Source organism: Hylobates moloch, unplaced genomic scaffold, assembly GCF_009828535.3.
Source record: "Hylobates moloch isolate HMO894 unplaced genomic scaffold, HMol_V3 SCAFFOLD_3, whole genome shotgun sequence".
Taxonomy (NCBI): Eukaryota; Metazoa; Chordata; class Mammalia; order Primates; family Hylobatidae; genus Hylobates; species Hylobates moloch.
Window position 1 is genome coordinate 137,488,081 of NW_026652278.1, and position 14,112 is coordinate 137,502,192.

General features: G+C 35.0%; 1 protein-coding gene across 3 annotated transcripts in view; it reads right to left on the reverse strand.

Annotated features, from left to right (window-relative positions):
* The window catches only part of SLC10A7 (solute carrier family 10 member 7), a 255,687-nt gene that overhangs the window by 160,836 nt on the left and 80,739 nt on the right, over positions 1 to 14,112 (reverse strand). The gene's annotated exons all lie outside the window — the stretch shown is intronic.

A 14,112-nucleotide genomic window follows, 5' to 3' on the forward strand; every position in this document is an offset into this window, starting at 1 on the left:
GTAACTAAAAAGCTTAATAAATGAACTTGCAGACTTCTCATGTGAAACATACCTTTCTTGCAGAAATCCAGCTATGACAAACATTAGACCTGGTTTTCTTATATGTATTACTTGTCTCTTTCGGATTATTATTTTGGGTCATACTGTATTTTGTCTACAATGTGCTAATATTATAACTCATCATAAGATAACCCTACTTAGATTGTTTCCTAGAGAATCAATAATAGTAAGGTCCCCTTAGTCTGAAATGAATGTCATTATTTTCCTAAATTCTACCTGTTCTGCAAAGCTGCTTCTCATGTCATCTATTTTGGGAGGTCTTCCCAAAAACCCGTATTTTAGCCAATCTTTACATGTCCTTTCATATGTACTAATTAATATAGTGTAAATTCTCTGAGAATAGGATTTGGACCTGTTGACATATTTTTATTCCTCCCAGCAGCTACATTGAAAGCATTACCTTCAAAGTATTCAATAACAAGTGACCTTTTCCAATGATAAGAACAACTGTGTATAAAAATATAGATGAATAAATATGTATAAAAAGTTCTTTCACAAGTCCACTAAGCACATAGAAAATTTCACAGGCAAAAATTACATACATATTTCTAAATGTCACCCTAAAAAAATGCATTTTTCCAAACTGTATACATTTTTTTTTGCTAAAATTCTAAGTTCCTATCAAGTGAACTAAATTAACCTAACCTGCAAATAAATTTCCTTTGCAACTAACTCCTAGGTCTATTTAACAAGTCATTTTCTCTGTATTGCTTTGATTCCTTCTTCCTTCAGTTCTATTTCTTCTTAGTCCCTACAGAGTATAACTTGGGCAAATTTAGAGTATGAATTAGACAAATGAAAATTACAATAATATTTGGTATGGTTAAAAGTGTTGAATAACTTTTTGATAAATCACCATCACTTGTCAGACTGTGGATTTGTCAAATGTTTCCTAATTATATGGTAGGATTTCCTTGTCTAGAGACAGTCTTTGCCTGACTAAAAGCATAAAACCTACATCAAAATTATAATTTAAAACACCAAAGAGAGGTGGTAAAAAAGATCAATGAAGAAAAAGAAACCCAGCTCACAGTGGTTGGTAATTTCAACAGTGAATAGCTTAGGTTTAGTCAATAACCCTAAAGGAATAAATAGGAAAAATAAGAAGAATGTAATATGAATATCATACATTTATTCCAGTTATTCTGAAATATATCTTTGTGAGTTTTATGTTTAAATGCTCATTCCTATGATGACAATAACAAATGGTAATTCCATTTAGAAAATAAAGAATTGAAAACATTAGGCATCTGCCAAAATTTATTTTGAAGTTTTACTTATCAGGGGAATCCAAATGTTAGAAAATCACTGGCCTAGTCAGTCAAACAACCATGTAAGAAAGACCTATCTTACAAAAAACAATCTTTGAACTGTGAAGAAGGTTAAAATAGATTTTAAAAAAATGTTATAGTCCCATGAGAACAGTTGGGTTTTGTTTGTTTTTGTTTTAAATAGAGACAAGGTCTCCCTCTGTTGTCCAGGCTGGAGTGCAGTGGCAGAATCATGGCTCACTGCAGCCTAGAACTCACAGGCTCAAACGGTTCTCCCACCTCAGCCTCCAGAGTAGCTGGGACTACAAGCGGGCAACAGCACATCTGGCTAATTTTTTAATTTTTTGTAGAGACAGGGTCTTGCTATGTTGCCCAAGCTGGTCTCAAACTCCTGGGCTCCAGTGATCCACTTGCCTCAACATCCCAAAATGCTGGGATTACAAACGTGAGCCACCATTCTTGTCTGAGAATCGTTGTTAAATACAGAATAAGGGCTGGGCGCGGTGGCTCACGTCTGTAATCCCAGCACTTTAGGAAGCCAAGGCAGGCGGACCCCCTGAGGTCGGGAGTTAGAGACCAGCCTGGCGAATGTGGTAAGACTCCATCTCTATAAAAATGCAAAAATTAGCTGGGCAGGGTGGCGGCCCCCTGTAATCCCAGCTAGTCAGGAGGCTGAGGTAGGAGAATGGCTTGAACCCAGGAGACAGAGGTTGCATTGAGCCAAGATCAGGCTACTGCACTCTACAGCCTGGGCAACAGAGCGAGACTCTGTCTCAGAAAAACAACAACAACAACAACAACAACAAAAAACAGAAGAAGCCATGAGTTAAATATAAAACCATATTTGAGACTCTGAAAATGAACTGACTTTCAGGCTCAGGCATTTCTAGCTACAACATTATACTATTTTCCAAAAAACATTTCTTATACATATAAAGTTGTATTTATTTTCCTGGCACTGTCAGCATTTCTGAAAGAGTATTATTAATTTGTCAAAATAGTATAGTGTTGAAAAAGAAAAGCAATCTACCATAATGAAATGTCATAATTATGTAAATTGTAATTTAATCATTAAAAAAAGTTCTGGCTGTGTGCCAGGGTTTTTCTTAATACCCTAAAATAAATAGTCCTCTCAGTAAACTAAAGGAAAACTGCAAATAAAAATCATGAGCACTTTTCAATAAGAAAAATGTTTAAGTGCTGGATACTTAATTAACTAGTATCTTAACAACAGATCCCTGACAAGCTGAACATGTGTATGTGATTGCCTTTGAATTCACTAGAGAAGACTGGAATGGGAAGTTGGACTATTACCTGAAAGAAACATACAAAAATAAAGACGTATAAGAATAGACATCAAATTATATTAAAATGTATAAACTGCAAAATAGTTTATAATTAAACTAATTAAATAATTGCAGAATAGTTTGTTTATTAAATATCTTTCACCAGCGCTCTCCAGTAGAGCAATGATGAAAATGTTCAATACTCTGCACTGTCCAATACAGGAGCCACCAGTCACATGTGGCTGTTGGATACCTAAAATGTGGCTAGTGCGACTGAGGAATAGAAAAGTGTAACTTCATTTAATTTTCATTAATTGAATTTTAAATAGCCACATGTGGCTTGTGGCCACCGTATTGGTCAGCTCAACTATAGAGGATACAAAATGGAAATACTAAAGTACCTCCCACTTCCTGAACTTGAAAATAAAAGAAATACCTTTACGGTAAAAACATGCAAAATCACCTTAAAACATGAGAATGTTGTCAATGTCAGCAGGACTTTAAGGTATGGTGGGTCAATAAAAAAGGGGAAACCAGCCAGCAACGGAAATAGAGAAAACAAACCTAAAAGCAATGATTAAGAATACCTATTTAAGCACTACCTAGGAAAGAAGATCCCTGGTCCAAATGATGGACATGTCTGTTTCCAAGGGCAGTGTAACCTTGCAGGGCAGCCAGACACATCCATTTCCAACAGCCTGATAGAATCACACTTGAGAATTACCTCCCTACCTCTGCTTCCTCTAATCCCATTCTCACCAAATAAACTCCTTAGTAAAATACTTTCTCTTGTGAATTTAACCATGAAGAGAGAATGCATCAAGCCAAGTGTCTAAAGGTCTCTCAGATTATTTTTTCCATTCGCAATTAGTAAATTGGCAATCTGTCTTAAATATCATTATGTGAGTATGATTAATGTAAGTCTATTCCTGCAAGGTAGAGCCACAAAATTAGTTTCTAAACAGAACCATCACAAACTTTCAACTTATAGCCACTTTTTCCTGACAATGAGGTGCTCAGGATCTTAAAAATGTGGGATGATTCCAATAGACAATGAAAAAAGTAACATTACTAGAAACGGTTCAGCGAGTGACATCATGCTACCATCAAAGCCAAAGAAAGAGCTCTCAGATCTGTGATGTATCGAGTGATTTCCAGTAGAGAAAGAAAAACTTCTTTAAGGACTATGTGGCACCCAACCTCTCCTTCTTTATGAAGAAAAACTTAGGCCAGGTGCTATGGCTCACGTCTGTAATCCCAACACTTTGGGAGGCCAAGGTGAAAGGATCACTTGAGCTTAGGAATTCAAGACCAGTCTAGACAATATAGCAAAACCGCATCTCTACAAAAAATAAATTAAATAGGTAAATAAAAAGAAGAAAAACTTTTCCTTCTAGTTTGTATTTTTAAAAACATATAACAGGCTGTTTGTACAGTGGCTCACACCTGTAATCCCAGCACTTTGGGAGGCTGAGGTGGGCAGATCACGAGGTCAGGAGATGGAGACCATCCTGGCTAATACGGTGAAACCCCGTCTCTATTAAAAAATACAAAAATTAGCTGGGCATGGTGCTACGCGCCTGTAATCCCAGCTACTCAGGAGGCTGAGGCAGGAGAATCGCTTGAACCCGGGAGGCGGAGGTTGCAGTGAGCCGAGATCCCTCCACTGCACTCCAGCCTGGGTGACAGAGTGAGGCTCTGTCTCAAAAAACAAACAAAATAAACATATAACAAAACATATGTTTCGGTGACTCACTATTTAGCAGTCTCATAGAGAAATGAACAGTCAGGGACAATTAGGAAAAGTAAGACAAAGATGCACAATGTTATCTGAGATTTTTATTAGTGTATGCTATTTCTGTCTCTAGAAAATTCTTACTGATTATGGCACTAAGTTGATGGAATCTGAAAAGTGGCCAGACATGATGGAAGATTTGTTTCAGAACTAAGGATTGTAGACCAGCTTGGGTAACATGGCAAAACTCTGTTTCCATAAAAAATTAAAACAAAAAATTAGCTGGGCATGGTGTTGCACGTCTGTGGTTCCAGCTACTCAGGAGGCTGAGATGGGAGGATCACTTGAGCCAGGGAGGCAGAAGTTACAGTGAGTTGTGATGGTGCCACTGCACACCACCCTGGGTGACACATGCACACAAAAGAAAGAAAAGTATTCTTCCTAATCTGGATGTTTTCTAGTGTTACAAGCTTAAAACTTTTTTTTTTTAAACATTGGTTTGCTGGTAGGAGTTTTTATTCAATTTTTTTTTAAGCTGGAAATTTAACCTTTTGACTTCAACAGTTGTTTGGCTGGAAACTACACAAGATATAGACCCAAAATTCTACAGAGACATATAGTGATATGGAATCAGGATTCAACCATCTTTGAGGAAAAATATCTGTGAATTAAAGGGAAAAAGGCAGAAGCCTCTATGTTTATATACTGTTTCCATGATCTCTACTCATTGTTTCCTCTTTAGTTTAAAAAGGTAGAAATAAATGAAGAAGAGAGAAAAAGAAACATGTAAACCTACTTTCTTTGGTACACTAGAAATAATCTTTCCTATTACTGATTTTAATTATTGAAAAGATTGACAAATCTGTCCTGCTCTTCATTTGCATACCTTGGTAGCTACTGATCAGGTATTCTGAATGGCTTGTTAGGCTGTTCTCAAAAATACGGATGTTAATGTATTTTTAGGTTGTTATTTAAAAAATGGAGCCAAGCGCAGTGGCTCATACCTGTAATCCCAGCACTTTAGGAGGTTGAGGCAGGAGAATTGCTTGAGCCCAGGTGATCGAGAACCAGCCTTGGCAACAAAGTGAGACTCAGTCTCTACAAAAAATTTAAAAAAAAATTAGCTGGGCATGGTGGCGCATGCCTATAGTCCCAGCTACTTGAGAGGCTGAGGTGGGAGGATGGCTTGAGCCTGGGAGGTTGAGGCTGCAGTGAGCTGTGATCCTACCATACTGCACTCCAGCTTTGGCAATGAAACAAGACCCTAATTCAAAAACAAACAAACAAAAACCACCAACTTTCCCATTAAAAAATCATTTGAGTAACTATCCTTCCTTTAGTTTCTTAAAAGTCTGCCTCTTCTCCATTACATGGAGATAGATAGCACTCTCCAAAGCTTCTCCAGCCCAAGTCACATCTGTATTATTTTCTATATCTCATTTAACAAATTTTAACCTCTGACAAGATGATAAGACCAAAGTCAAAGCAATATTCCGAATTATGAACTCACCAAACTCAAGGGCAGAGGGCTGTAACATGATGCTTCTAAACAGCAAACCACATTAGCTTGCATCTGCTGTCATATGATATCTCAAGTTCAAGTTATCTGGTTTGTCATTCTCACCTTGGCTTTTTCTTTTTTTTTTAAATTTTCTAAGGACTTCTAATGCCTCTCAGACATGGATTTGATCTAGTTTGTATACACCATTGAATTGGTTCTTTTTCATACTTATATTTTTACTACTTCTTTAGGATACTGTACAGTTTCTTTTTATGCACCGTCTAGAAATTTAACTTTCACTTGTCAGTTTGATTATAGTATGTATTTCACAAGTAGTTAAAAAATAAACTTTAATTTAAAAAATACTTTCTTTTAATACCAACAGTGAAATCATTCTCTACAATGTTATATAATAGCAATCACTTATTACACCCTTTTATTTACACATCTCTAGCTATTTAAATATTTGTAGTAATCATACTTGTAGCCATTTTTCATTTAAAACTTCCTGATATTTAAAATCAATTATTTCAATGAAAATAGCATATGGGTTTGGTAACCTATTATACAGGGATAATCTGCCCTAATCTACTTCACAGGATTTTCTTCTTTAGTAGAAAAAAAATCGTATAAATTACTAAATATCAAACTTAGATGTGGGGATGAATTTCCACTTCCATTCCAAATCAACACTGTGAATATAAGGCAATATAAATTTCTTACGGCTATAGCAAGTTTTATTGAGATTTAAAAGCTTGGAATTTAAAATCATTTTAATGTGGTAAAGAAAAATTTGGTAGGCAGATGACCAATTATGGTCAAACAGATGACAAAAAGATGGGATTTTTGTCTAACAAATTCAACATATAATTATGATAATTAGCGTACATTTGAAGTGCAGATGATATACAAGATATTTTACAACCTTAGATAAATGAAGAACAGAGGTTAAAATAGCATTCATTGGGTGATTTCTGTCTATTCACTTAATATTTTTTGAAAGCTTACTCTGTGCCAAGTACTATAAATATTGAAGATAGATAGGGTAGTGAAGCAACCAAAGGAAAACAAACACTTGCCTTCATGGAGCTTTCATTTGAATAGGGAAAGACAGTCAATTAATGTAATAAATGATAAATTATATACTATGTTAGAAGACATTATTTTATAGGAAGAAAAATAGGAGGCTAACAAGAATAGGAAGTGCCAGAGATGGGAGAAAAGATCAGAATTTCAAACTAACTACATTAACCAGTTACAATCTATAGTAACCCATGACAATCTAGATGGAAACTCATCACCACTGGCCATCAGAGAAATGCAAATCAAAACCACAATGAGATACCATCTCACACCAGTTAGAATGGCCATCATTAAAAAGTCAGGAAACAACAGGTGCTGGAGAGGATGTGGAGAAATAGGAACACTTTTACACTGTTGGTGGGACTGTAAACTAGTTCAACCATTGTGGAAGTCAATGTGGCGATTCCTCAGGGATCTAGAACCAGAAATACCATTTGACCCAGCCATCCCATTACTGGGTATATACCCAAAGGACTATAAATCATGCTGCTATAAAGACACATGCACACGTATGTTTATTGCAGCACTATTCACAATAGCAAAGACTTGGAACCAACCCAAATGTCCAACAATGATAGACTGGATTAAGAAAATGTGGCACATATACACCATGGAATACTATGCAGCCATAAAAAATGATGAGTTCATGTCCTTTGTAGGAACATGGATGAAACTGGAAACCATCACTCTCAGCAAACTATCACAAGGACAAAAAACCAAACACCGCATGTTCTCACTCATAGGTGGGAATTGAACAATGAGAACACATGGACACAGGAAGGGGAACATCACACTCTGGGGACTGTTGTGGGGTGGGGGGAGGGGGGAGGGACAGCATTAGGAGATATACCTAATGCTAAATGACGAGTTAATGGGTGCAGCAAACCAACATGGCACATGGATACATATGTAACAAACCTGTACATTGTGCACATGTACCCTAAAACCTAAAGTATAATAATAATAATAAAAAAAGAAAAAATAGGAGAAAAATATTTGTGACAAACAAGGATTTCTTATATAGGATACAAAAAGCCTGAGTCGTAAAAGAAAAAAAAAAAGACAAACTAGATTTATCAAAAATTTTGAACTTCTGCTACTGGAAAATTACTGTTAGGAAAATGAAAAATGAGCTACAGACCGGGAAAAAAATCACTTACAAAATATATGTCTGATAAATGGCTGGTGTCCAAAACATACTTAAAAACCTGCACCTAATTATAAGAAAACAACCTAATAAATAAGATGGGCAAGAGATTTGAACACACAGGCCACCAAAGATATACAGATGGCAAATAAGCACATAAAAAGTGTCCAACATCATTAGCTGCTAGAGAAATACGAATTAAAGCTTTGATGACATACAACTACACACCTATTAGAATGGCTAAAATAAAAAATATTGTGAATGTCAAGGGATGGCAAGGTTGTGGAGTAACTGGACTACTTACACAATCCTGCTAGGAATGTAAAATGGTACAAGCACTTTGGGAAAGAGTTTGGTGGTTTCTTATAATGTTAAAATATACTCACTATATGACTCAGTATAAATATTTTCCCAAGAGAAACAAAAACATATATCTATACAAGAACCTGTACACAAATATTTATAGCAACTTTATTTACAATTATCATCCAGGAAACAACCAATTCATCAACTGGTAAATTTATTTAGGCATGGGCAAGGACTTCATAACTTATTTTTCATAAGTTCTATAATAAACTTATATTAAAATTACAGCAGCTTTTTGAAAGTTATTTTTTAACACATTGTCCCCACAAAGTAAATTATACATGGTAAAGTATCTTTCTAAGTCAGCTTTTGGTATATTTAAAAATTGAATCTGGTATCTGATAAATTGCACTTTCAAAACATCTAAATTGGTAGATACAAACCTTATGATAAAAATCCAGTTTTCTTTGGAGTTGTAACAAAAAGTAGCAGTTTTACAAAGCAATAATTGAGATGATAACCTACTGCATTACATGAAGTTGTTTTTATTTTTTGTTTTTGTTTTGAGATGGAGTCTTGCTCTGTCACCCAGGCTGGAGTGTAGTGGCGCGATCTCTGCTCACTGCAACTTCCACCTCCTGGGTCCAAAGGATTCTCCTGCCTCAGTCTCCTGAGTAGCTGGGATTACAGGCATACGCCACCATGCCCGACTAATTTTTGTATTTTTAGTACAGACGGGGTTTCACCATGTTGGTCAGGCTGGTCTCGAACTCCTGACCTCGTAATCCACTAGCCTTGGCCTCCCAAAGTCCTGGGATTATAGGCGTGAGCCACTACGCCCACCCACTTGAAGTTTTATAGTAAAATAAGTGTTTCTCAAACTGTATGGTGCAGTTACCTGGAGGCAATTCAGAATTAGGATGTCTGTGGAATCACACTAGGAAAAACAGCATTTAAATCCAGGAATCTTAAGCAAATTGAGGGCAAGAATCATTTTTTTTAAAATTATTTTTTCAGTTCTAGAAGCTGGCCCAGAGCTGAGCATACAGTAGGAAGTCCACAAATGTTTCATTTTAAAAGTTAAGATCAAACAGCAACATCCAGTAAATCTAGGCTTAAAAAATGATTTTTTTATTTCAAACTAAAATCTGCCATTTCCAAAAATACAGACTATTGTTTTTTAGAAATGCTAAATTGTTTACTTGAAAACCACACCCGGCTAATTTTTTGTATTTTTAGTAGAGACGGGGTTTCACCATGGTCTCGATCTCCTGACCTCGTGATCTGCCCGCCTCGGCCTCCCAAAGTGCTGGGACTACAAGCGTGAGCCACCGCGCCCGGTGGAGAAATCTTCCCTTTAATTGTTGGTCCCTGTGATGAAAACAGTGTTAGACCTCCAAACTTCATCATGGACTTAGGATTTCTCTTTGGCTGATAGAACCAAGTTTATACAGTTTATGCATCCTCTATTTTCCTCCTGCTTCTCTCCACATGGCCAGATTTATTTTGGAATGGTAGTGGGGTCTGAGTCAATGAGGTATATTAATAATGGAACAAAACTTTAAAAAAGTTCTAAGAAAATATTTAACATTATTTACTCCAACAGTCTCTCCCTACCACACACACACACACAATTAGGACTTGATATTCTCACTTTAAGAATCTGTAATGTAGATGAAGGCAGGAACCTTAACCGTTTGGCTCACCACACTATTATGCCAGAAACCCAAAATGTTAGCTCAACAAATAGATTAACCATACAAAACTTTTAGTTTGAAGGAAAAAGAAACAAAGAAATAAGAACTATTTGCCACATTATCATCAATTAGTAGTTAATAAGCATCTCCTACTAAAGACCATAAACTAAGCAGTTCTGTAGTAGGCTGGATTCAAATTAAGGAAATTTAATTTTTATTTTAAACAACTGCTAGGATCATCTTTCTTAGGAGGTCCTTTACAAACATCCTGAACCAGAATAATTTATATTTATTTATTGTTACTCAAATGAGTATAGAAGCAAATACTTTCCCAGTTTGGGACTGATGATGTATCAAAAATTAATAAAAATTAAAATGAAAGTACATGGCATTTGTTAAAGGGTAATAATAACTCCAGTCGATTGGCTAGTTCTGCACCATTAGATTTCTTTAAATGGTAATGAAATCATTGCTTTAAAAAAAATCCATCATTATTAAAATAAAAAAAAAGTTGCCTCAGCCTCCACCAAGATTAGATTTGTAAGTTGCTGGTCATTCCTATAATTAAATCTGTGTCACAAATTTGCAAGAAAAATGATCACTGTGACTAATGCATTTACTTGCTACACAAGTCCTGCCAGACAGCATAGAACGTTATGCTGCTAAAATGGAATAGGTACAGATCCTATACATTTTTATTAAGTAACAAAGACCATTTTTTATTTACAAGGATTGTACTTCAGATAAGAGTTTGTTTTAAAAACAAACCCACATGCAGCTATCACTGGGTCTTCCTGACTGGAGCATTATAGCATATTTTTAACTCTGCAAATATGTTTGTCACTTTGGCACACACATCACTGTTTTTCTACAGAGGTGTCACGTAAAAAATGATATAGTGAAAGAAATATAAACATGTTCAGGTTGCCAGAGTCCCTGATTCTAGGGGTTTCTTCATTTGACTTCTCCAAATAATTTTAATTCATTTCTTTGATGGCGTGATTGAGAAGTGACCTCAGAGAACAGTGTTTCCCAAAGTATAAATGAAAACAAGATGACTCAAAGGACATGTGCACAGAGAATTAGTAATGCAACTTACTGTCTTTTCAACTCTCCTTCAATCCTTTGGATTGCAGAAGGAGAAAGTGCTTTGTTTGGTGCTGGTGCTAATTTCACCTTTTATTAAAAGAAGGGCAGGCATCAGATTCAGAGCCTTGAATAAGCAGCAGAGGTTAGCTACAAATTAATAGTAGCTTTTTTTCCCATTGACTTAATTTCAGTTGCCTTCTATTCACGACAGGATAGTTCTTTATTTATAGTGTTGATGTAAAGTTTTGGCTTGAAATAAACTTAAATTGAAAATGTGAGTCTTATTTAACAAACAGTATGCTGACATGGCAAAAGCTATAATGATGCCCGAATGCTGGAAAGCACTGCATTGAAGACAGTCCTCCTTCCTGTCTTCTCTCTTTCTTAAATATTTTATTATTATTTTTCCAATATTTATGTTTTGTGTATTTGCTTCAGTATCTTGAAAAATGCCTTGAATCTAATGGACTCTGAGTATATGTGTGTTGATTTTCTATCCTATTTTCCTATGTTGTGCTACCTGCTAATTGAACCAATGGTATTTTTAAAACAAAAGTAGTCTGTTCTCAGCAATCCAGCTTTTATGATGTTCACTTGCTCAAACAGGTGATGATCAAATGAAATGCACAGCATGATGATGGGTTGCATTGTGCAAAGGTGGAAACCAACTTCCATTCATCTCAACACAGTTATTAATTTTAACACCCAGGATGGGCCATTTAAATTCTTGGTTTTATCCAGTTCTTCCCACTAAAAGATGAACTTGAAACAGCATCTATAAGATGGTACTGATACTGCTTAAATATTGAGTCGTTTGTTTGTTCTGGCATTTAAGTTTAATGAAAATAAAAACTTTTTTATAAACAAGCCATGAACTTTTGAGGTAAAACTAAGATCCCAAGTGAATAATTTGGGTTGATTAAGATTTTAAGAAAATTAAGCACATGCACACACACACAAATTCAGCATAGTCTTCAATACTGTACAAAATAAGAGACCCCATAAACCATAAACTAAATACATCCTAGACTTACGTGAAAGCAAACCAAATTAACAATTGAATCTTATCTAGTACCACCTTTAAGCTTCTTTGTTTAACATTTGAGATTCTTGATCTAGTTTTTAAAAAGCATTGTCCCACAGCAATCAATGAGTAACAAAGATAATGGTGTTTCCTCTTTAACCATTCTAAATATTTCAGAAATTCTTACATTTATGTTACCATGAATTTCTCTAATGTTTTATAGCATAGTTGGAAACTCAATTTGGCATGATCATCTTTGTCATTCACTAGGGTTTCCTTTTAAGATCAGGAGTCACCAAAAACAATAAAATAGGCATGTATCATTGTACAGGAAAGGAAAAATTACAAGAAGGTGATAAACATGTCACAAGTTATTATTATTAAAACATGTCATTTGTGTTTGGGATTTCTTTTCTTTCAGCAGCTATAATAACATCAGTTAACTATTCAAATTTTTCTACAAAGCAGGGTAGTAACCGAGAACCAGCAAAAGCAGAGGGAAGACAGAACAATTGGGTAAGGGAAGAAAAATATAAACTGGCTAGTTTTTCAGCCCAAGGCAAGGAGTTCCTTTTAACCTTTGATCTGGCATGAAAAGAAAATTGTTCATCTTAGAATAGCTTCTGCTAGTTCCAGCAATAAGAAACTCATTTCTTGACACTTTGAATGAAGAGATTTAGAAAGTAATCAGTGACTCATATAGATCTTTTTTAGACTAGATGTTTTGAATTTACAACTATGATTTAACTTTCTGACTCTTTGATGCTGCTTCTGAAATTCTTATTAGTACATCTACGTTGCCATGACTTGTTCTAATGTTTATAACATCATTATTAAAAACTCAGTTTGGCATGATCAGCTTGTCACTCATTAGCATTTCCTTTTAAGATTAGGAGTTACCAAAAATAATAAAATAGGCTGAGGAGTCTAAAAATAGCAAAGTTCTAAATGTTCCTTTTAAATCTTAACCTATAATTCTTAGAGACATGAAAACACTGAATCCAGCCTCCAAATAAAAAATGCTAAGTTCTAACAAATCAAATGATCTAAATTTAGTTTGGTGAATTTGTTTTTAACACAATTGAATATTTTGAAATTAAAGAAAAAAAATTTCAATTAGAATTTTCCCAAAAGATGTCAGTATCTATTTTTAAAAAACTAAAACCTTTTGATGAGGAGCAACATGTGAGTTGCCTGAATTTGAAGTCGAAATATATACATGTATATACATAAATTTTAATAGCATTTTAGTTATTCAGGGTGCTCGACTATCAAATTTTATTAAAATCTCATTAAGAGAGAAATCTCAAATCACTTACTATGCTCCACAGTTATTATAAACTGAACAATTTAAATGAGAGGAGGAGATAATGACATTAACTGCTTAACTTAAAGCAATCCTCCATGGCATGATTTTAAAATATTTTCTTGGTCTCAAATTTATGTAAATTGAATTCACCTATCATTAGTTATTACCAGCCTAGCTACAATAAAAACAATAACAACAACAACAAAAACAGCTTTCCATAATAATTAGTTCCTAAAAACACTGTTTAAATTAGACCTGGGACATTATTAAAGTAGCTATAAATATGTACGGTATTTTATTTAGTATACCCAGATGCCTGAAAATCAACAAAAATGCCCTCAGAGTTCTTTCTTCAAAAACTCTTTTAATAAAAGCCTTTCATTCAAAGTTTTAAGGTAATCTGAAATAAATACCCTTTTCAGATTGTATTCTATTTATACCACAGGAATGGTCACTCATAATCAGAGAATCATCATTGGATCAGGGTATTTTAGGTCTTGCCAGGCTTAGTCAGAGATAACCAATTTCCTTATTTCATGGATATCCATAGTCACACACACAAACATTCATGACAGAGCGTTGATAAAAACCTAGATCTAAAGTT